General features: G+C 38.1%; 1 protein-coding gene across 4 annotated transcripts in view; it reads left to right on the top strand.

Moving 5' to 3' along the window:
- Window positions 1-24,961, top strand: part of LOC103351928 (transmembrane protein 182) — a 297,822-nt gene that overhangs the window by 144,629 nt on the left and 128,232 nt on the right. The window contains exons 11-12 of one of the 4 annotated variants that reach the window (XR_011385575.1): window positions 17,631-17,762; window positions 18,163-19,240. The exons of the other annotated variants lie outside the window; for them this stretch is intronic. The gene's annotated coding sequence lies outside the window, so the exon portion shown is untranslated. Of the gene's footprint in view, window positions 1-17,630; window positions 17,763-18,162; window positions 19,241-24,961 lie in introns of those variants that run through there. 4 annotated transcript variants of the gene reach the window in all.

Raw genomic sequence — 24,961 nt, 5'->3', positions numbered from 1 at the left:
AGCTGAAATATGAACCTGCGCCCATATGAAATGCCAGGCACCTCAGGCTGGCAAAGTTGTGGCATAGTGGGTAAAGCCGAAATAAAGTAATTTAAGAAAAAAATTCAACTGATGTCTTGGTAGACAAAGCCAAATAATCTCAGCTCTTTTGTCTTTCCCATTCAGAACCTAGAAACGTGAAGTACTTTAAAATATGTGATGATTAATATCTAATAAAATGACTGCTAGTGAGAAACAAAACTATCAAAAAGAAAAGAAAAAGACAATCCAAAGACTGAGAAAAAATATTTACAGCACACATCAAACAGGAGATTTGCCTTCATAATAAATTAAGAATTTTTGTATGACAGCAACAAAGATAATTCAACTTAAAAAAAAAGATGGACAGACACATCATAAAAGAAGATATATGAATGGTTAAGAAGAATATAAGAGGATGCATAACATCTTTAGTCATCAAGTGAAACACAAATAAAGACAAAGATTCCACTATGTATTCTGTGGAGTGGCTAAAATTAAAATAAAATAAAACTAAGCAGAGCTGGCATTGCAGCACAGCAGATTATATCACTTAATGTGACAACTGCATCCCATATTGCAGGACTAGTTTGAGTCCAAGTTGCTCCACTTTGATCCAGCTCCCTACTTTTTTTTTTTTTATCTTTTATTTAATGAATATAAATTTCCAAAGTACGACTCATGGGTTACAATGGCTTCCCCCCCCCGTACCGTCCCTCCCACCCACAACCCCCCCCTTCCCACTCCCTCTCCCCCTCCATTCACGTCAAGATTCATTTTCGATTATCTTAATATACAGAAGATCAGCCTAGCATACCTTAAGTAAGTATTTCAACAGTTTGCTCCCACACAGAAACATAAAGTGAAAAATAATAGATGATTTTTTTTAAATGATGATGAAATCAGATCAGACCTATTGTCATGTTTAATCCCAGTGAGAGTCAAGTTGGGAATTGATAATTTTTTTTTTTAACAGAAGATCAGTTTAGTGTACATTAAGTAAAGATTTCAATCGTTTGAACCCCCATAGAAACACAAAGTGAAATATACTGTTTGAGTACTCGTTATAGCATTAAGCCTCAGTGTACAGCACGTTAAGGACAGAGATCCTACATGAGGAGTAAGTGCACAGTGACTCCTGCCGTTGACTTCACAAATTGACACTCCTGTTTATGGCATCAGTAATCTCCCTATGCACCAGTTATGAGTTTCCAAGGCTATGGAAGCCCCCTGAGTTCTCCGACTCTTATCTTGTTTAGACACGGTCATAGTCAAAGTGGAGGTTCTCTCCTCCCTTCAGAGAAAGGCACCTCCCTCTTTGAAGACCTGTTCTTTCCACTGGGATCTCACTCACAGAGATCTTTTTGCCAGAGTGTCTTGGCTTTCCATGCCTGAAAAACTCTCATGGGCTTTTCAGCCAGATCCAAGTGCCTTCAGGGCTGATTCTGAGGCCAGAGTGCTATTTAGGACATCCGCCATTCTATGAGTCTGCTGAGCATCTCACTTCCCATGCTGGACCACTCTCCCCTTTATCCATTCTATCGGTTGGTGTCAGCAGATACTAGACTTGCCCATGTGCTCCCCTTGACTCTCAGTCCTTTCATTATGATCAATTGTGAACTGAAATTGATCACCTGGAATAGCGAGATGGCATTGGCACATGCCACCTTGATGGGATTGAATTGGAATCCCCTGGTATGTTTCCAACTCTACCAATTGGGGCAAGTCAGCCCGAGCATGCCCCAAATTACACATCTCTTCCCTCTCTTATTCCCACTCTTATGTTTAACAGGGATCACATTTCAGTTAATTTTCAACACTCAAGAATAACTGTGTATTAATTACAGAATTAAACCAGTCATATCAAGTAGAACAGACAAAAAAAAAAATACTATGAGGGATAATGTATTAAGTTGTCCATCAGCAGTCAGGGCTATGCTGATCAAGTCACCATTTCTCATAGTGTCCACTTCACTTCAGGAGGTTTCCCCTTTGGTGTTCAGTCAGTTGTCACCGATCAGGGAGAACATATGGTATTTGTCCCTTTGGGACTGGCTTACTTCACTCAGCATGATGTGTTCCAGATTCCTCCATTTTGTTGCAAATGACTGGATTTCGTTGTTTCTTACTGCGGTATAGTACTCTAAAGAATACATATCCCATAATTTCTTTATCCAGTCTACCGTTGATGGGCATTTAGGTTGGTTCCAGGTCTTGGCTATTGTGAATTGTGCTGCAATAAACATTAGGGTGCAGACCGCTTTTTTGTTTATCAATTTAAACTCCTTTGGGTAAATTCCAAGGAGTGGGATGGCTGGGTCGAACCGTAGGGTTATATTCAGGTTTCTGAGGAATCTCCAGACTGATTTCCATAGTGGCTTGACCAGTTTGCATTCCCACCAACAGTGGGTTAGTGTCCCTTTTTCCCCACATCCTCGCCAGCATCTGTTGTTGGTAGATTTCTGTATGTGAGCCATTCTAACCGGGGTGAGGTGAAACCTCATTGTGCTTTTGATTTGCATTTCCCTGATTGCTAATGACCTTGAATATTTTTTCATGTGCCTGTTGGCCATTTGGATTTCCTCTTTTGAAAAATGTCTATTGAAGTCCTTGGCCCATCTCTTAAGTGGGTTGTTGGTTTTGTTTTTGTGGAGTTTCTTGATCTCTTTGTAGATTCTGGTTATTAACCCTTTATCTGTTGCATAGTTTGCAAATATTTTTTCCCATTCTGTCGGTTGTCTCTTCACTCTCCTGACTGTTTCTTTTGCAGTACAGAAACTTCTCAATTTGATGCAATCCCAATAGTTGATTTTGGCTTTGACTGTCTGTGCCTCCCGGGTCTTTTCCAGAAATTCTTTGCCTGTGCCAATATCTTGAAGGGTTTCTCCAATGTTCTCTAATAACTTCATGGTGTCAGGACGTAGATTTAGGTCTTTAATCCACGTTGAGTAGATTTTTGTGTAAGGTGTAAGGTAGGGGTCTTGCTTCATGCTTCTGCACGTGGAAATCCAGTTTTCCCAGCACCATTTATTGAATAGACTGTCCTTGCTCCAGGAATTAGTTTTAGATCCTTGATCAAATATAAGTTGGCTGTAGATGTTTGGATTGATTTCTGGTGTTTCAATTCTGTTCCATTGGTCTATCCATCTGTTTCTGTACCAGTACCATGCTGTTTTGATTACAACTGCCCTGTAGTATGTCCTGAAGTCTGGTATTGTGATGCCTCCGGCTTTGTTTTTGTTGTACAAGATTGCTTTAGCTATTCGAGGTCTCTTGTGCCTCCATATGAATTTCAGCATCATTTTTTCTAGATCTGCGAAGAATGTCTTTGGTATCTTGATTGGGATTGCATTGAATCTATAAATTGCTTTTGGGAGAATGGACATTTTGATGATGTTGATTCTTCCAATCCATGAGCATGGAAGATTTTTCCATTTTTTGGTATCCTCTTCTATTTCTTTCTTTAAGGTTTTGTAATTTTCATCGTAGAGATCTTTAACGTCCTTGGTTAAGTTTATTCCAAGGTATTTGATTGTTTTTGTAGCTATTGTGAATGGGATTGATCTTAGCAGTTCTTTCTCAGTCATGGCATTGCTTGTGTATACAAAGGCTGTTGATTTTTGTGCATTGATTTTATATCCTGCCACTTTGCCAAACTCCTCTATGAGTTCCAATAGTCTCTTAGTAGAGTTCTTTGGATCCTCTAAGTACAGAATCATATCGTCTGCAAAGAGGGATAGTTTGACTTCTTCCTTCTTGATTTGTATTCCTTTGATTTCTTTTTCTTGTCTGATGGCTCTGGCTAAAACTTCCAGAACTATGTTAAATAGCAGTGGTGAGAGTGGGCATCCCTGCCTGGTGCCAGATTTCAGTGGAAATGCTTCCAACTTTTCCCCATTCAATAGGATGCTGGCTGTGGGTTTTTTATAAATTGCTTTGATTATATTGAGGAATGTTCCTTCTATACCCAATTTGCTTAGAGTTTTCATCATGAAAGGGTGTTGAATTTTATCAAATGCTTTCTCTGCATCAATTGAGATAATCATATGGTTTTTCTTCTGCAGTCTGTTAATGTGGTGAATCACATTGATTGATTTGCAAATGTTGAACCATCCCTGCATACCAGGGATGAATCCCACTTGGTCTGGGTGGATGATTTTCCTGATGTGTTGTTGTATTCTATTGGCCAGAATTTTATTGAGGATTTTTGCGTCTATGTTCATCAGGGATATTGGTCTGTAATTTTCTTTCAGTGCTGCATCTTTCTCTGGCTTAGGGATTAAGGTGATGCTGGCTTCATAGAAAGAATTTGGGAGGATTCCCTCTTCTTCGATTGTTCTGAATAGTTTGAGAAGAAATGGAATTAGTTCTTCTTTAAATGTCTGGTAGAATTCAGCAGTGAATCCATCTGGTCCTGGGCTTTTCTTTGTTGGGAGGGCCTTTATTACTGTTTCAATTTCTGTTTCAGTTATGGGTCTATTTAGGTTTTCTATGTCTTCATGGTTCAATTTTGGTAGATTGCATGTGTCCAGGAATCTATCCATTTCTGATAGGTTTTCCTGTTTGCTGGCATACAGGTCCTTGTAGTAATTTCTGATGATTCTTTTTATTTCTGTGGTGTCTGTTGTTACGTTTCCTTTTTCATCTCTGATTTTATTGCTTTGGGTCTTTTCTCTTCTTTTTTTAGTTAGTTGGGCCAATGGGGTGTCAATTTTGTTTATTTTTTCAAAAACCCAGCTTCTCGCTTGGCTGATTTTTTGTAATGTTTTTTTGGATTCAATCCTGTTAATTTCTTCTCTGGTTTTAATTATTTCTCTTCTCCTACTAGATTTGGGTTTGGTTTGCTGCAGTTTTTCTAGGTCCTTGAGGTGCGCTGAAAGCTCATTTATTTGGTACCTTTCCAATTTCTTGATATAGGCACCTATTGCTATAAATTTGCCTCTCAATACTGCTTTTGCTGTATCCCATAAGTTTTGATATGTTGTGTTGTTGTCTTCATTTACTTCCAGAAAGTTTTTGATTTCTCTTTTGATTTCTTGAATGACCCAGTGTTCATTCAGGAGCATGTTGTTCAGTCTCCATGTGTTTGCATACTTTCTGGGGTTTCCTGAGTTGCTAATTTCCAGCTTCATCCCACTGTGGTCTGAGAAGCTGCATGGTATGATTCTAATTCTTTTAAATTTGCTGAGACTTGCTTTATGGCCTAGTATGTGATCAATCCTAGAGAAGGTTCCATGCGCTGCTGAGAAGAATGTGAAGTCTGTAGATGTAGGGTTGAAAGTTCTGTAGATATCTGTTAGATCCATTTGGGCAATAGTGTCAATTAAATCTGCTGTTTCCTTGTTGATCTTCTGTCCGGATGATCTGTCTATTTCTGAGAGTGGAGTATTGAAGTCCCCCAGTACTATTGTATTGGAATCTAAATCTCCCTTTAAGTCCCTTAGCATATCTTTTAAATAGACCGGTGCCCTGTAATTAGGTGCATATACATTTATAATAGTTACATCTTCCTGTTGAATTGAACCCTTAATCATTATATAGTGTCCCTCTTTGTCTCTCTTAACAGTTTTTGTATTAAAGTTTATTTTGTCTGATATTAATATGGCTACACCTGCTTTTTTTTGGTTTCTGTTGGCATGGAATATCTTTTTCCAACCTTTCACTTTCAGTCTGCATGCCTCTTTGTTAGAGAGATGTGTTTCTTGTAGGCAACAAATAGTTGGGTTGTGTTCTGTGAGCCAGTTAGCCAAACGGTGTCTTTTAACTGAAGAATTCAGACCATTAATGTTCAATGTGACTATTGATACGAAGTGACTTTGCCCTGCCATTTTCCCGGAAATATTTTCTAGTATATGCTTTGAGCTTCCCATGCTCTTTTACTGGTAGGTGTTCTTCCTTTCCCTTCTTTCATATTGATGACCGTGTTTCTGTGTTTCTGAGTGTAGCACATCTTTAAGTATCTTTTGCAGGGCCGGACGAGTGGCCACAAAGTCTTTCAATTTCTGTTTGCTATGAAAGGTCTTTATTTCACCTTCATTCACAAATGAGAGCTTGGCAGGATATAATATTCTGGGCTGGCAATTTTTCTCTCTTAGCACCTGTGCTATGTCTCGCCATTCCCTCCTAGCTTTTAGGGTTTCTGATGAGAAGTCAGCTGTGAGTCTGATTGGAGATCCTCTGAGAGTAATCTGACGTTTCTCTCTTGCACATTTTAGGATCTTTTCTTTATGTTTCACTGTGGTAAGTTTAATTACCACGTGTCGTGGTGAGGATCTCTTTTGGTCATGTTTATTGGGGGTTCTATGAGCTTCCTGTACTAGGATATCTCTGTCCTTCTCCAAACCTGGAAAGTTCTCTGCTAGTATCTCACTAAAAAGGCCTTCCAATCCTTTCTCTCTCTCCATGCCTTCAGGAACTCCTAGAACTCGAATGTTGGTTTTTTTAATAGTATCCTGTAGATTCCCAACAATATTTTTTAGGTTTCTAATTTCCTCTTCTTTTCTTTGGTTTGACTGTATGTTTTCCTGTGCTCTATCTTCTAAGTCCGATATTCTCTCTTCTGCTTCACCCATTCTGTTTTTAAGGCTTTCTAATGTGTTTGTCATTTGATCTATTGAGCTCTTCATTTCATTTTGATTTCTCTTCACTATAACACTTTCCTGTTCTACTAGTTTCTGAGTTTCATTTTGACTCTTCCTTAAAATTTCGTTTTCACGAGAGAGATTTTCAATCTTGTCCATTAAGGATTTCTGTAGTTCAAGGATTTGCTTTTGAAAACTTCTAAATGTTCTTATCATAAATTTTTTGAAATCCGTATCTTGCATTTCTTCTATCTCATCATCTTCATACTCTTGGCTTGGGGTGTTTTGCTTATTTGGAGGCATCATAGTGTCATCGTTGATCTTGCTCCCTCTATTTCTGTGTTTGTTACTCGGCATAGTTAATTCTTCTTGCGTCACTGTGCGTTTTTTTTTTTTTTTCTGTGTCCGTGTTAAGTGGACTGCCTGCTGTTGGAGGAGCCTTGGAGGCTTGAGATGGGTGCGGCCTGAGAGCTCTGCCTGGTTCTTCCTGGTTAAGGGTGTGCAAAGGTGACACCCTCAGGTTATGCGTGGTAAATCTCTCTCTTTTTATTTATTTATTTATTTTATTTATTCAGGGGGTAAGTAACACCGCAGGGCAGGGCTGTGCAGAATTGATGGTATTTAGCTTCCAGTCTTTGGCTCCTCTGGACTCCCACTGGGTTGCCTAGGCTACTGAATTGTAGTGACTCAGTTCCTTAGCTCTCCCCCATTGATATGTAAATCCAGAGAGGAGGCCTGCTCTTTGTCTCTTCAAGCCTTGCAGCCTTGTAACCTTTGCAAGGTTAGGGGAAAGAGAAACCCCGAAGCTTTTTTTTTCCTTCTTTCCGGTAGTGAGTTTGCTGCACTTTCTGGCCCCCCTCTAGATTCTGACCCCCGTTTCCCCACCAATGTCTCGGGTTATTGAGCTCACCTCCCCTTCCAGCGCCGATGTGTGGACTCGGAGCCCTGAGCGTCCCAAGTCTCCCCGCTGTTGTCTGTGTGGCGTGCACTCCCCTTGGAGCACTGGCGTGCCGACCCTGGGGCTTCTGCGGCTCGGTCCCGGGACTTGGCTTCCGCGGGGTGGGCGACCTTGTTCTCCCAGTAGGTCCTCCGATTCACGATTCCCGTGCAATTTTTCCCTGGTTCTTTTTTTTCTGCAGCTACCGTAACTCCCCTTTTATTAAACTAAATTTTCCCGGACTATCAGTGCGCGCCCTCACTATTCCGCCATCTTGGCTCCCCCTCTTATCGGACTGAGAGATTTTCCATCACCAGTACTGGTTTTCGATCCAGCTCCCTACTAATGCACCTGGGAAAGCATCAAAAGATGACCCAGGAGCACGGGCCCCTGATCCCAACTGGAAGAAGCTCCTGGCTTCAGTCTGGCCCAGCCTTGGCCACAAAGGCCATTTGGGGAGTGAACTAGTGGATGGAAGATTTTTCTCTCTCCCCCTTCACTCTCTCTGTCTCTGTCTCTCTGTCTTTCAAATAAGTAAATCTATAAAAAAAAAAAACCTAATTAAGTTCTGGCAAGCACAGGGCGCAACTGGAGTCCTTATACCTTGCTAATGGAAATGCAATATGGTACAATCACCTTAGACAAATAAATGACAGTTTCATGAATATGTAAACATCTATTATATGACCCTGCTACTCTGTTTATTAGCGTTTTATCTGAAAGAAATAGAATATATATTAAACAGATACTTTTCCATGGATATTTATAGCAGCATTATTTGTAATAGCTTCCATACTGTAAACACCCCAAATATTTATCAATAGATGATGAAAAAACAAACTGAAGTATAACCATATGATGAACTTTTACACAGCAGTAAAAAGGAGAAACTACTGATATATCCAATAACCGTCATGAGCTTCAAAACTGTTGAGTGATATGGGCTACATATAAACATTACAAATGCTATGATTCTAAGATGGCAGAATAGGGAGGGAGCTCACTGATAGTCTGGGAAAAGATAGTTTAATAAAAGTGGAGATACTATAGTCTCAGGGGAGAGTTATTGAAAAAACTGCAGAGGAAACTCTTCCGGAATTAGAGGGACATGGTGGAATTACATGGAGGGTACGGGCGCCCATGGCTGGGGACCCCAGCTGCCGAGTCTATGGACCAGTGCTGGAAAGGGAGGTCAGGCGAAACCACAGTAGCCTGAGACACTGGCAGAAAAGGAGCAGGAAGAGCCTATAGAGAACAAGGCTTGAAGCCCTGTGGGGGAAAGTACACCAGCCCAACTAGAGGAGAGAGAAAAAAAAAGGACTGGTAAGGACACAATTCTCTCTCTCCACTCACCTTACAAAGGTGAGTGAGGCAATAGAGCACGCACCATTTTGGACATATGTAACAGCTGTGCCAGCTGGGGGCAGCACCTACTCTCAGCCAAACAGAAAGACCTGACTCTGGTGGGGAGAAATAACAGGAGACTAAGACCTAGTGAATGTGTGGAGCTTATGAACCCGGACTGTGGAAAAAAAAAAAAAAAACTGAGGGTGTGTAGGAGAACTCATGGTGTGGCTGAGAAGTGAGTAGTCTTAGTGGGAGAAGCTACAAATTCGGGTGGCTTTGACTATGTGGTGAGAGACATTGCAGGGAATCTGAGCTTACACTGAGGACTGCACAGATCCTTTGTGTGCTCCTTGGAACAAAGCAGACAAATATTACACCTACTGGGGCTAGCACTCAGGCACCGATTGCCATCAGGGAGAAGAGCTCAGGTGAGTGGAATTACTTCCTTTCTGAATAAAAAAAGAGAGAGAGAAGATTTACCATGCCAAACATCGGTGTGTAACCTTTGGCACACTCTTAACCCTGAAGAAATAAACAGAGCTCTCTGGCCATATGCACCACAAGCCTCTAGAGATTCACCAAAAGCAAACAGTCCACTTAATTCAGAGTCATAGTATAATGAGAAAAGCCACCACAGCGAGAAAGAAAAGAAGAAATCAAAGAATATATCCACAATGCCAAACAACAAACGCAGAAACCTAGGAAACAAGAACAAGGAAGACATTATAATGCGCCCAAATGAACATGACACTCCAATTCAAGATTATAAAGATGATGAGATAGAAGAAATGCAAGAAGCAGATCTCAAAAAATTGATAAGAACATTTAGAAGTAATTAAAAACAAATGCATGAAATACAGAAATCCTTACTGGACAGGATAAAAAATTTCTCTCATGAAAATGAAATCTTGAGGAGGAATCAAAATGAAATGAAAATTTAGTAGAACATGAAATCGAGATATTGAAGAGAAATCAAAATGAAATGAAGAATTCAATAGAACAACTGAAAACACATTTGAGAGCCTTAAAAACAGAATCAGTGAGATAGAAGAGAGAATATCAGACTTAGAAGACAGAACACAGGAAAGTATACAGTCAAACCAAAGAAAAGAAGAGGAAATTGGAAATCTAAAAAATATTGTTGGGAATCTACAGGATACTATTAAAAACCCAACATTCGAGTTCTAGGAGTTCCTGAAGGCATGGAGAGAGAGAAAGGATTAGAAGGCCTTTTTAGTGAGATACTAGCAGAAAACTTCCCTGGTTTGGAAAAGGAAAGAGACATCCAAGTACAGGAAGCACATAGAACCCCCAATAAACATGACCAAAAGAGATCCTCACCATGACACGTTGTAATCAAACTCACCACAGTGAAACATAAAGAAAAGGTTCTAAAATGTGCAAGAGAGAAACATCAGATTACTCTCAGAAGATCTCCAATTAGACTCAAAGCAGACTTCTCATCAGAAACCGTACAGGCTAGCAGGGAATGGCAAGATATAGCCCAAGTACTAAGAGGAAAAAAACCTGCCAGCCCAGAATATTATATCCTGCAAATCTCTCATTTGTAAATGAAGATGAAATAGATACCTTCCATAGCAAACAGAAATTGAAATAAATTGTCACCCCTCGTCCAGCCCTGCAAAAGATGCTTAAAGATGTGTTGCACACAGAAACACAGAAACACAGTAATCAATATGAAAGAAGGTAAAGGAAGAAAATCTCCCAGTAAAAGATCACAGGAATTTCAAAGCATATATTAGAAATATCTTTGGGAAATTGGCAGGGCAAAATCACTGCTTATCAATAGTCACATTGAATGTAACTGTCCTCAACTCTCCAATTAAAAGGCACAGACTGGCTGAATGGATTAAAAAACAAAACCCATCTATTTGCTGCTTACAAGAAACACATCTTTCCAACAAAGATGCATGCAGACTGAAAGTGAAAGGTTGGAAAAAGATATAACATGCCAATAGAAAGCAAAAAAGAGCTGGCATAGCCATCTTAATATCAGACAAAATAAACGAACACAAAAACTGTTAAGAGAGACAAATAGGGGCACTATATAATGATTAAAGGATCAATTCAACAGGAAGACATAACTATTATAAATGTATACACACCTAATTACAGGGCACCAGGTTATTTAAAAGATATGTTAAGGAACTTAAAGGGAGACTTAGACTCCAATACAATAGTACTGGGGGACTTCAATACTCCACTTTCAGCAATAGACGGATCAACCGGACAGAAGATCAGCAAGGAAACAACAGATTTAATCGACACTATAGCCCACATGGATCTAACAGATATCTACAGACCTTTTCATCCCACACTTAAAGAATTTACTTTCTTCTCAGCAGTACATGGAACCTACTCTAGGATTGACCACATACTGGGCCATAAAGCAAGTCTCAGCAAATTCAAAAGAATTGAAATCATACTATGCATCTTCTCAGACCACAGTGGAATGAAGTGGAAATTAGCAACTCAGGAATTCCTAGAGCATCTGCAAACACATGGAGATTGAACAGCATGCTCCTGAAGGAACACTGGGTCATAGAAGAAATCAAAAGAGAAATCAAAAACTTTCTGGAAGTAAATGAGGATAACAGCACAACATACCAAAACTTATGGGATACAGCAAAAGCAGTGTTAAGAGGAAAGTTTATATCAATAGGTGCCTACATCAAGAAATTGGAAAGGCACCAAATAGATGAGCTTTCAATGCATCTCAAGGATCTAGAAAAACTGCAGCAAACCAGACCCAAATCTAGTAGGAGGAGAGAAATAATAAAATTAGAGAATAAATCGACAGAATTGACTCCAAAAAAAATTACAAAAGATCAGCCAAATGAAGAGCTGGTTTTTTGAAAAAATAAACAAAATTGACACCCCATTGGCCCGACTAACAAAAAAAGAATAGAAACGTCCCAAATCAATAAAATCAGAGATGAAAAAGGGAATGTAACAACAGACACCATAGAAATAAAGAGTCATCAGAAATTACTACAAAGAATTTTATGCCAGCAAAGAGGGAAATCTATCAGAAATGGATAGATTCCTGGACACATGCAACCTACCTAAATTGAACCATGAAGACATGGGAAACCTAAATAGACCCATAAATGAGACAGAAATTGAATCAGTAATAAAATCCTTCCCAATAAAAAAAGCCCAGGACCAGATGGATTAACTGCTGTATTCTACCAGAAATTTAAAGAAGAACTAATGCAAATCTTCTGAAACTATTCAGAAGAATCGAAAAAGAGGGAATCCTCCAAAATTCTTTCTATGATGGCAGCATCAACTTAATTCTTAAACCTAAAAAAGATACAGCATTGAAAGAGAATTATAAGCCAATTTCCCTTATGGACATAGGCGCAAAAATTTTCAATAAAATTCTGGCCAATAGAATGAAACAGCACATCAGAAAGTTCATCCAACAAGAGCAAGTGGGTTTTATCCCTGGTATGCAGGAATGGTTCAACATTCGCAAATCAATCAATGTGATACACCACATTAACAGACTGCAGAAGAAAAACCATATGATTATCTCAATAGATGCACAGAAAGCATTTGATAAAATGCAACACCCTATCATGATGAAAATTCTAAGCAAACTGTGTATGGAAGGAACATTCTTCAATACAATCAAACCAGTTTATGAAAAGCCTACGGCCAGCATCCTATTGAATGGGAAAATTTGGAAGCATTTCCACTGAGATCTGGTACCAGAAAGGGATGCCCACTCTCACCACTGCTATTCAATATAGTTCTGGAAGTTTTAGCCAGTGCCGTTAGGCAAGAAAAAGAAATTAAAGGGATACAGATTGGGAAGGAAGAACTTAAACTATCCCTCTTTGCAGATGATATGATTCTTTATTTAGGGGATCCAAAGAACTCTACTAAGAGACTTTGGAACTCATAGAAGAGTTTGGCAAAGTAGCAGGATATAAAATCAGTGCACAAAAATCAATAGCCTTTGTATACACAGGCAATGCCACGGGTGAGAAAGAAATTCTAAGATCAATCACATTCACAATAGCCACAAAAACAATCAAATACCTTGGAATAAGCTTAACTAAGGAAGTTAAAGATCTCTAAGATGAGAAATACAAAATCTTGAAGAAAGAAATAGAAGAGGATACCAAAAACCGGAAAAAGCTGCCATGCTCATGGATTGGAAGAAACAATATCATCAAAATGTCCATTCTCCCAAAAACAGTCTATAGATTCAATGTGATACCAATCAAAATGCCAAAAACATTCTTCTCAGATCTGGAAAAAATGATGCTGAAATTCATATGGAGGCACAGGTGACCTTGAATACCTAAAACAATCTTATACAACAAAAACAAAGCTGTAGGCATCAAAACACCAGATTTTGGGACATACTACAGGAAGTTATATTCAAAACAGCATGGTACTGGTACAGAAACAGATGGATAGACCAATGGAACAGAATAGAAACACCAGAAATCAATCCAAATTTCTACAGCCAACTTAAATTTGATCAATGATCTAAAACCAATTCCTGGAGCAAGGACTGTCTATTCAACAAATGGTGCTGGGAAAACTGGATTTTCATGTGCATTAGTGTGAAGCAAGACCCCTACCTTACACCTTACACAAAAATCCACTCAACATGGATTAAAGATCTAAATCTATGGCCCAGCACTAACAAATTTTAGAGAACATCGGAGAAACTTTGCGAGATATAGGCACAGGCAAAGACTTCTTGGAAAAGACCCCAGAGGCACTGGAAGTCAAAGCCAAAATTAACAATTGGGATTGCATCAAATTGAGAAGTTTCTGTACTGCAAAAGAAACAGTCAGGAAAGTGAAGAGGCAACCAACAGAATGGGAAAAAAATATTTCCGAACTATGCAACTGATAAAGGATTAATAACCAGAATCTACAAAGAGATCAAGAAACTCCACAAAAACAAAACAAACAACCCACTTAAGAGATAGGCCAAGGACCTCAATAGATATTATTCAAAAGAGGGAATCCAAATGGCCAACAGACACATGAAAAAATGTTCAGGATCACTAGCCATCAGGGAAATGCAAATCAAAACCACAATGAGGTTTCACCTCACCCCAGTTAGAATGGCTTACATACAGAAATCTACCAACAACAGATGCTGGCAAGGATATGAGGAAAAAAGGACACTAACCCACTGTTGGTGGGAATGCAAACTGGTCAAGCCACTATGGAAGTCAGTTTGGAGATTCCTCAGAAATCTGAATATAACCCAATCATACAACCCAGCCATCCCACTCCTTGGAATTTACCCAAAGGAAATTAAATTGCCAAATAAAAGAGCTGTCTGCACCTCAATATTTATTGCAGCTCAATTCACAATAGCTAAGACCTGAAATCAACCTAAATGTCCGTTAACAGTGGACTGAATAAAGAAATTGTGGACTGTATACTCTATAGAATACTATACAGCAGTAGAAAAAAATGAAATCTGGTCATTTGCAACAAAATGAAGGAATCTGGAAAACATCATGCTCAGTGAAATAAGCCAGTCCCAAAGGACAAATATCATATGTTCTCCCCAATCAGTGACAACTAACCAAGCACCGAAAAGGAAACCTGTTGAAGTGAAATGGACACTATGAGAAACAGTGACTTGATCAGCCCTTGTCCTGACTGTCGAGGAACAACTTACTATTTTATTCCTTTTAGTATTTTTTTGTTCTACTTAATACCATTGGTTAAACTCTTTAATTAACACACAGTTATTCTTAGGTATTTAGATTTAACTTAAAAGTGATCCCTGTTAAATATAAGAGTGGGAATAAGCCGGCGCCGTGGCTCAATAGGCTAATCCTCCACCTTGCGGCGCCGGCACACCGGGTTCTAGTCCCGGCTGGGGCGCCGGATTCTGTCCCGGTTGCCCCTCTTCCAGGCCAGCTCTCTGCTATGGCCAGGGAGTGCAGTGGAGGATGGCCCAGGTGCTTGGGCCCTGCACCCCATGGGAGACCAGGAAAAGCACCTGGATCCTGGCTCCTGCCATCGGATCAGCGCGGTGCGCCGGCTGCAGCGGCGGCCATTGGAGGGTGAACCAACGGCAAAGGAAGACCTTTCTCTCTCTGTCTCTCTCTCTCACTGTCCACTCTGCCTGTCAAAAAAAAAAAAAAAAGAGTGGGAATAAGAGAAGGAGGAGATGTACAGTTCTGCACATGCTCAATTGGACTTGCCCCAAACAGTAGTTAGAAATGTGCCAGAGGATTCCAATTCAATCTCATCAAGGTGGCATGTACCAATGCCATCTCACTAGTCAAAGTGATCAGTTCCAGTTCATAATTGCTCATAATGATAGGACTAAGAGTCAAAAGGATCACATAAACAAGACTAGTGTCTGCTAATATTAACTGATAGAAAAAAAAAGGAGAGAATGATCCTACATGGGAAGCAGGATACACAGCAGACTCATAGAATGGCAGATGTCCTAAACAGCACTCTGGCCTCAGAATCTGCCCTTAAGGCATTTGGATCTGGCTAAAAAGCCCATGAGAGTATTTTAGGCATGGAAAGCCAAAACATTCTGGCCAAAAAAAGACCTAAATGAAAGATCTCTGTGAGTGAGATCTCGGCATAAAGAACGGGCCATCAGAGAAGAAGGTACCTTTCTCTGAAGGAAGGAGAGAATTTCCACTTTGACTATGGCCTTGTCTAAATAAGATTGGAGTTGGCAAACTGCAGAGGCTCCCATAGCCTTGGCAGCTCATGACAAGAGCCTGGGGTGATTACTGATGCCATAAACAAGAGTGTCAACTTGTTAAGTCAACAACAGAAGTCACTGTGCACTTACTCCCCATGTAGGATCTCTGTTCTTCATGTGTTGTACTATGTGAATTTACGGTATAACTAGTACTCAAACAGTACTTTATACTTTGTGTGTCTGCATGGGTGCAGACTATTGACATCTTTACTTAGTGTATACTAAATTGATCTTCTGTATATAAAGATAATTGAAAATGAATCTTGATGAAGAATGGGATGGGAGAGGGAAGGGGAGATGGGATGGTTGCGGGTAGGAGGGTGGTTATGGGGGGGAAAAGCCACTATAATCTAAAAGTTGTGCTTTGGAAATTCATATTTATTAAATAAAATTAAAAAATAAAATAAATGCAGACAGTGGGATTTTGGCAAAAAAATGATATGATTATATTCATACAAAATTCTATATATAAATCTACCTCTATTTATAGAAAGTAAATCAGTGGTTATCTGAGATACAGGTAAATGAAAGGATGGATTGCAAAGATGCTGTAATTTGAATATGTCTATCTTTCCAAAACTCGAGTATTGAAATCTTAATTTCCAAAAGGATGATATTAAGAGGTGGAGCCTAAAGGAAGACTCTGCCCTCACGAATGGAATCAATGCCATTTTAAAGGAGAGCCCAGAGAGCACATTGATCTCTCTTCCATGAGAAGTTATGGTGAGAAGAGATGCCATTCTTGACCAGACAACCTGGTCTAAGACAGTAACAGGAGGAAGCTTTGTGATGTTGGAAGTATTCATTATCTTGAAAATAGTGATGGCTTCATAGGGGGTATTCTCAGCCCACAATAATCAAGTTGAGTATTTTAATTACACAAAGTTTATTGTACATTAATTGTACTCTGTCAAAGTTGTAAAAAATTAGATTCAAACAAAATGTGATATTGGGAATATGCGTATGAAATCATTTTTAAGTAATTTAATACATTACAAATATGCAAACCCTATTATTTTAACTACATAAAATACTCAAAAGTAATTAGCTGATTTGAGCATAAGCATTTTAGCTTAGGTAGTATTGTTGACTTAATTTTCATATGTGGGTTTAACGTGAAAAATTGTTATCATGATTCTAACTTGAGAACAACTATTAGGTAATAAAAGGAGCATAATAAAAACATAAAATATGCTGTCTATGATGTAGTAGAGCAATAAATTTTTATAGAAATTATAAATCTCTGAGATTGGTAAAATTCTGACAGGTAACACAGAAAATGTAAATTAATCCCCCAATTTATATAGTTGATTGCTATTGTGGTATTAACAGTGTGTATATATTGGTAACTCTATAAATTGTGGCACTTGTTTATTTCTCATTTGCCAAAAGGCACTATTTCTTTATGGCTACTACTTTACAATTCACTACCTAAAATAAAGATGTGTTTACATAAGCAATGAAAGTCATCAATCACATTTAAACTTAAAATAACTCTTTGCCAGGCTAGAATTGCATACTGTCTTAATAATTGAAAATGGGTACCAGTCATTCAAGATTTTGCTCAGAGGACTGTGTAATTGGTTTAGTGTACTGGAGGTCACCTTTAAAACTTAATTGTCTTAGAGTTAGAGTTGTATATACCAAGGATGCCTTAAAGCTCATGGAGTTTGGCTGCTGGGCCAAAGGGTACTATGATTCACTGCTATGGAGAGTTTTCAGAATGGGAATAATTACTAGCAAATTGCAACAGACAGTTCTGAAAATTTGATCAGAGAGAAGCTACCTGAGGCAGTAAGAAAGGAAAATAAACTAAGAGTCAAGATACCTTGGTTCTAGTATGGATTCTGCCAATTATTAGCTGCATGACTTTGATACTTCTGTTTTGTTCTGGCCAGCTTATGCATATGTAAAAAGAGAATATTGAACTCAATGATGTCTGAATTACTTTCTAGCATAATATATAAAACTTATTTTAAAAAATTGTTTGCTGCTTTCTACAAAGGACCAAAAACAGCAATACCTTATGATACTCAGCAAGACTTCTTGAAAAGAATTAGAAATGGAAATTGATGAAGAGAGATGTTGTTCCCTGAGTTTCTTGAAATACTTTTATAGACCTGAGCACTGTTAAAGGGTAAGTTTTGGGGAGCATTATGCTTATATCATCATGTCCTCCCCCCTTCCCTTTCTCACTTTTGGGTGTTCTTGAACTTTTTAACAGAAGGAAAGAGATGAGCCAGAACTGTGCTCTAGTAAAATTGTTATCAAGGTTCTTGTCTGAGCTTATTTTATCATATAGTTGGGCAAATTCCTCACCTTTTCCCCAAATATTCTTCCAGAAACCTTTCTAAGTTCACCTTTCTCCTCAACTTCTTAGTCATTTTTCTTCACATCCTAAATTTGGGTTTTCATCATGGAATGGAAAGCCCTGGTTCTTGCAATATAGATAGGGGTAATATACAGCCAGTACTCATGAGTAGAACCATCTCAATTGCTAAAGTAATCTTAAATCCTTCTCTGCTGTTGATCAATAGGAACTTCTTTGAGTTTCCCACTGCTGTCCAGGCTTGTGGGGAGCAACTAGGAGCGACTCGGACTAGACTAAGTTACTGGAATTAAGACTTATTCTATGCATCTGCTCTCCCACAATATGGCGCTGGGAGAGGAGGAAACAGCTTCTACACAGCTGCCTCCAGTTCAACCAATAAACTGTAGGACCTGCTCCTGATTGGAGGAGAGCAGCGTACTCGGCGTGTGGGTAGCAGAGTTGGGATTGGTGGAAGAGGACTATAAAGGAGGAGAGAGACAACATGCACGAGGAACATCTATCTGAAGGAACACCTGTGCAGCCCCCGAGAGAGCCGGCCGGCGGTGTGCCGCTCCCCCGCGGAAGTGGGGAAAGTGGCAGGGGGAACCGCCCTTCCACGGAGGTGGAAGGGACGGTAGCCAACCCGGGAAGAACCAGCAGCAAACCCGGGAAGGGCCAAGCAGACGAAAGAACAGCGCAGGGTCCTGTGTCGTTCCTCCACGAAGAGGGGGAGCGACATAATGGTGCCGTGACTCGGATATGAAGCCTACGCAGGGTTTAGTGTTGTTCCTCCACGAAGAGGGGGAGCGACACAGGCTAAAGAGGCTCTTCTCCTATACCACTGGAATGTCCCCAGGACACATAGCAAAGGGTAAAATTCTGTTCCAACATCCAGTATCAGACTTTACAGTTTATGTCAGATCTTTCTCTTTTTAAAAGTATATAAATAAGGGAATGGCGCTGTGGCACAGCAGGTTAACACCCTGGCCTGAGGCGCTGGCATCCCATGTGGGCACCAGTTTGAGATCTGGCTGCTCCATTTTCAATCCAACTCTCTGATATCGCCTGGGAAAGCAGTAGAAGATGGCCCAAGTCCTTCGGACCCTGCAACCACGTGGGAGACCCAGAGGAAGCTCCTGGCTACTGGCTTCAGATCCGTGCAGCTCCGGCCATTGAGGCCAGTTGGGGAGTGAACCATCAGATTGAAGACCTCTCTCTCTCTCTACCTCTCCTCTTTCTGTGTAACTCTGACTTGCAAATAAATAAGTAAATCTTTTTAAAAAAATAAACGTATATAAATACAATGTTAGAGCAAGCTGAAAGTAATTTTTGCAAAAAGAAACTATTTCTGTAAATATAGTGCAATCTACTGTGAAGTGTGTATAAAGTGTACAGTAGTGCGCAGTGATGTCCCAGGCCTTTAAATTTACTCAACACTAACTCATACAGCGCAACTCACAGTCCTGCCAGTTCCATTCCCAGTAAGTTCCCTATACAAGTTTGCTATTTCTTATTTTTAAACTGTGTTTGTGCTTTATATTTTCTATGATCAGATATGTCTAAATACACAAACGCCATTGTGTATTCCTTACATTATTGGGGAATGCATGATACACAGAGGCATCTCCATAGTGTTTGAGGTATGAATAAGTTTTTAATGTTGTTGGGTGCCCACTGCTACAGATCTCACACCATCTTCTCATTTTCTAGACTCAGTAAATGTTTATTTCTAATGGGAATTATAGGGATGAAAGATCATTCCAAGTGCTGGTTTCTGGATGCGAAGAAAAAAAAAAGTCTGGTTGGGTATAGGAGTATGTGTTAAAAAAAAAAAAAAACAAGATAGAGAAGACCCTATGTAGAGACAGAAGACTAACAATAATCCATTCATATAGTAATATCTATCTTTTTAAAATAAGGTTTTACATATATGACCTCATTTTTGCAACAATTCAGCAACTGCTTTATGATTACATTTTACCCCGTATGAAATTAGTGGTCACGAGGTAAGGAAACTTGTTCAAGGTTGCCCAAATAGCAGATGGTAGACTAGAATTGAAATTTTATTTTTAAGACAATTTTACTTTCATTTATATTTTATTTCTAGTGATTATTACATAAGTTTGAGAAAATCAAAGAAGGCTTTCTGAGGCCAGGCACTTTTGACACAAAATACTTAGTCAACCTTGTGACTAGAGTTTCTGTATATTGAAACTCCTTGAAATATCCCTGAAGACATTTGTTGGTTTTGGTAGACAGCAGCTGGCGAGTCAATCATGTTCTTTTGCAGCAATGTGTAAAATCATGAAGAGGGCTCATTTAAAGGCTCTATTCTCCAATGAAGAATTAGAGTGAGGGATTTGAGGCCTTAACTGAGCCCAATTTTTCTCTTTTTATGCCCTCAATTAGTTTTGTAGACAGCTAATTGAACCTTCAAAACAAGGTACAAGTGGGTAATTTTTCCCTCAAAACTCCAAGCAGATGCTGTTAACCACTTCTGGGTGCAATTAGTCCTGCACACCAATAATTGTGAGTATAAACAGGACAAGCTTTAAAAAAAATTTCCCTGGACCAAAATTTTAAAATGAAATGGGTTTCTTTATGACTAAATTGGAGCAAACTGCAGATAGACAAGGATAATAGGCAACATTTACATAAAATCACTTTACTGCATCCTTTTAAATAAATTGACTTTTTGATTTTCATAAAAAAATTGAGGTGGGTTGTATTATTATCACCATTTTTGAAATAAGGAAACAGATTATAAGTTAGGTACAATTTTTTTTAACCAGCATTGATAGAAAAGGATATCGAAGGCAAAGCCCTACTCTCTTGCTCCAAATCCTAACTTCAACTTAATATAAAAATTATATTAAAAGTTATATTAAAAATTAAAATTACATTCAATTATTCATTTGTTTACTCAAGAAATTTTATTATTTTTAAAGCCTATGCACAAGTTTTGATCTGAAAATGAAGATTTTTGATTCACTATTATGCAAGTGATATTTGAAATCATCAAACTGAATTATGTTTCCCAAAGAGAACATGTGGAGTGATAAGTGGTGCTAGCTAGAAAATGAAACATTTGAAATTAATTACTCCTTTTTAAACATTACATACCTATGATACATTTAGCAAAACTTGTAAATTAACTCTGGTACAATACTAATAACAAAACTACAAACTTCATTGACTTCACTTGTTATTGTTGTTTACTATTGTCTTGTCATTGCTCCAGGATACAATCTAGAAATATATCACATTGTCTTTGTCATGTGTACTTACTCTCCTTTCTTCTGTGACAGTTTCGCATTTTTCCTTGTTTATTATGATTTTGACATTTCTGAAAATTAATTTGTAGAGTGTACCTCAGCTTGAATTTATCTAATATTTTCTCATGATATTAGGTTATGAATTTATAGGAAAAGCACCATATTGTGATGTTATGCAAATATCTCCTTCCTCCTAAAAAGCCTCGCCCACATGTTTTAGCATTCATCAAAGGATCTTGCCTACATCTAATATTATTTTGGTGTTTTAATGGTATTTTAAAATTCTGTCATTAATTGTGTATTTATTATTTGGATTTTTCTGTAAGGGAATCATGTACTTCATAGTTATCTATTTATCTATGGGCACTATGGGTTAACGATATTTATTTTAATCTTTGGATTAAATTTTAGTACCATTGTTAGCTGTTTTGTAGCTCAATTTGCTCAAGATTTGACCATTAGGAGCTATTTCACTATGAATTCTCTGACCTCTTGAGGAATGATTTCACTTAATAAAAATATTTAAGGAAGCCCTGCCTATGGAAAAAAAAATTAAGAAGTGGCAGAAAGAAATGAATGGATTCAAGAGAATATGATATCATAGAAATAAAGAGAAGAGAGACTTAATGGTTACTGCTTCATTGACAGAGACAAATGCAGAAAAACAACTAACATAATAAGGTGCAAAAAGTATCTATTTGATTTAGCCAGGGCCCTTTGGTGAATAAGATTAATGGGAATAGAAAAAATTGGGCATTTATTCTGATGATAATAAAGTATAAACAACAAGAATAAAATATGTGCAGATGAAACTGATGTTATCTAAACATGGACTTTAGAAGCACTTGCCAGAAAGACATATAGAGTTACTAGAGGGAGAGGATGGGATGGGAGAAGGGAATTCTACGTTATGGAACAAGGTCTGGGAATGTGGAAGTCAAGGATGTCAATGTCAGGATTAGCTTCAGGCAAGAGGGAGGGACATTCATCTTCTAAGACTAGAAGAAAGAGAGAGGCAACATTGGACACAGATACATGTAGTTTTAGCAATGGTGCATAAGTAATCTAAGGAAGATCACATCTCATGACATTCAGTGAAATGGGAATTAAGGGAATATACTGCAAGAGAGAACGTGCACCTGGGGGACCTCACAGATATTCCAAATATTCATTTTGATTAAGGAGAATCAGTGTAAGTTAAACTAGAAAAGCAAGTGGTTCCCCAATAGAGCCTTCAGATGAGATTTCTGCCCTGACCAATATGTTGATTGATGCCTTATGAAAGATCCTGAAGCAAAACAATCAACTAAGCCTTGTCAAGTTTTGTGGATCACAGAGATGATAAATGTGTTGTTCTAAACCACTAAACTTCAGAGTGATCTGTTATCCAAAAATAAATAGCTAATGTACTTGCATAGTGCTGCTTCTTTTGGTCTGAGGGAAATTTCTAGAGAACAATGTAGCTGAAGCTTCTCTGTAGGAAATAGATTTGGAAACTATAGAATCAAATCCCCTTCTCCTTCAAGAGAAATCTGGACAAAGCACTATACTCTTCACTATATTGTGATACTTAAAGTTATAATTTATGAATTATAGCAAGAAGATAAAAATCCAGAGTGTAACTTGGGTTAAATAATCTGAAATTAATGGGAAGTGAGATTTAACGGAATTAGTACAATGAATTACGAATTTTCAATTTTAGATATACTGTTTATTCATAAATTATATTGTCCAGGGTTATAGTAATAATTCACTGGCGATAAAGGCTGTTAAGTAGACTTTTCAAAATTTACAGCATGACTGGCATGGCCAGGAAGAAAGAAAGATGGGAAAAGAAATAGAAGATTGTATGGAGAGTATGACTCAAAAGATTACAGGTCATTAAAATAGTGAAAATTAATGTATTGATAATTTTGAGTTTTCCTGAGATAATACAAAAATATTAATGCTTCTTTTGGTTCCATGGTACAGAAAAATAAATGAATTTATTCAATAGTACCTTCAGAGAAGACATTATTCAAAGAGGAAAAAAGTGTTTCAGATTTTCAGTAAAGGAAGAACTGCTCAGCATAAAGAATGATGTGTATGTGTGTGTGCATGTGCTCTCGTGCACCTAAATATGTATGTGGGTGTGGGCATGTCTTGTAATGGAATTGCAAAGGGAGACTGTAATTTACAGTGAAAATAGAAATGAAGTTGTTCACAATTGTGAAGGAATATGAGAGGATAATTTCTAGGAAATCCTACTGTCCTAGGATGGAAGACCTAGATGAAATATATTGACCTCAAAAATACTAAATTTGGCCCAAGTGCTTTGGTGTTTTTGTTACTTTATGACCAATATATCTGTTATATTCAGAGGAAGTACTCAGCTGACTGGCTCTGGAATTGGTGCGTATGGAGCCCCACATTTTGAATCACAGAGTGTTTCTTGGCAGACACAATAACACGAACAGAAAGGGAATAGAACCAAAGGTATCTATTTTATGTCCTTTCCCTTTTATGTCTTCAGTTCTTATTTTTTTGAGATGCTATATTTTTAGTTTACATTATAGTCAAAGGCTTAATGCTCCACTAAAGATATTAACAAGTTACATGCACTCATGTTTGAGAAAAATGGCAAGTGCTATTTTTTTTCATGGGGGTTTTCCCAGACTACTGAAAATGGAAGCAGAATTGTGGCACTTACCGTTACTCATGATGTCTACGGGAAGATACAGTTATAATGTTGAATTACTTTTGCCAATTCTTTATGTTTCCAGATGAAAGGATGTTAATATTTTAATCTCACAGCTTCCCCTACCTCTCAATGCTTATTGAATTATTTATAGAATTTATTTGTTTGAGCACGGAAATAAGCATTTTTCAGATGTTTGTTCTATTATCACTTTGAAGCATCCGTTGCTAACAAGCACAGGTACTTATCTGTCCTTTGTCATGGGGTAAGTTTATTTAGGTAACTTCTTACCTTGAGTGAAGAGACCTGTAGTTCAATTTAGGGAAGATTCAATTCAATTTAGTTCAAGTAAATTCAGGTACAGTTCAATTCAGGGAAGAGTTAAAAAGTAATTTGATCAGATCTAAGCTTATACCCTACAGTAGAGTTTTATAGGTGGTATATTCATTTGTCCGACTCCATGACTATCTTACAATTTCTTCTGAACTCAGATGAGTAAAAACACATTTGATATTGATACTTCTCTATATATCAAAAATAATTTAAGAGGTACTCAACAGAATAACTGTTTGAAACAGCAATGTGATACCATGTCCCCAGTAAGGTTTTTTTTTTTTGTATGCTTCCTTTTGATCACATTTTACACTACCAGTTGCTAACATGTTTCAGAATCTACTGTCTTAATATTTTGTAAGAATGACTGACAAGCAGATTGGTATCAAATATGGAATTCATGAGATGGTGTGTATTGAATCTGACAGAGTCTTATAATTTATAGCTTTATCCTTTGATACTTCATCATTGATATTGCAACCACTGAAGGGAAAGCAAAAGCCAAAGAAAAATAACAGAAGTACAGTCCAAGTATGACATTCCTAATACTTAAATTGTCATTTTGAATGCAGGTAGCTGTGAGGAAAACTCAATATGGACTTTATCCCTGTTCAGCTAGGAAAAATAATATCAGGAGACAATTTAAACACACACACAAATACACACATTTTGGATTCAAACTAATATGGATTGGATGAACCCCTAATTGATATGTTTTTGTAGGCAAGTTTTTTACTTCC

The sequence above is a fragment of the Oryctolagus cuniculus genome, chromosome X (assembly GCF_964237555.1).
Source record: "Oryctolagus cuniculus chromosome X, mOryCun1.1, whole genome shotgun sequence".
Classification (NCBI taxonomy): Eukaryota; Metazoa; Chordata; class Mammalia; order Lagomorpha; family Leporidae; genus Oryctolagus; species Oryctolagus cuniculus.
Note: the sequence above shows the minus strand (reverse complement) of the source record. Positions and strands in the feature narration are given on the sequence as shown.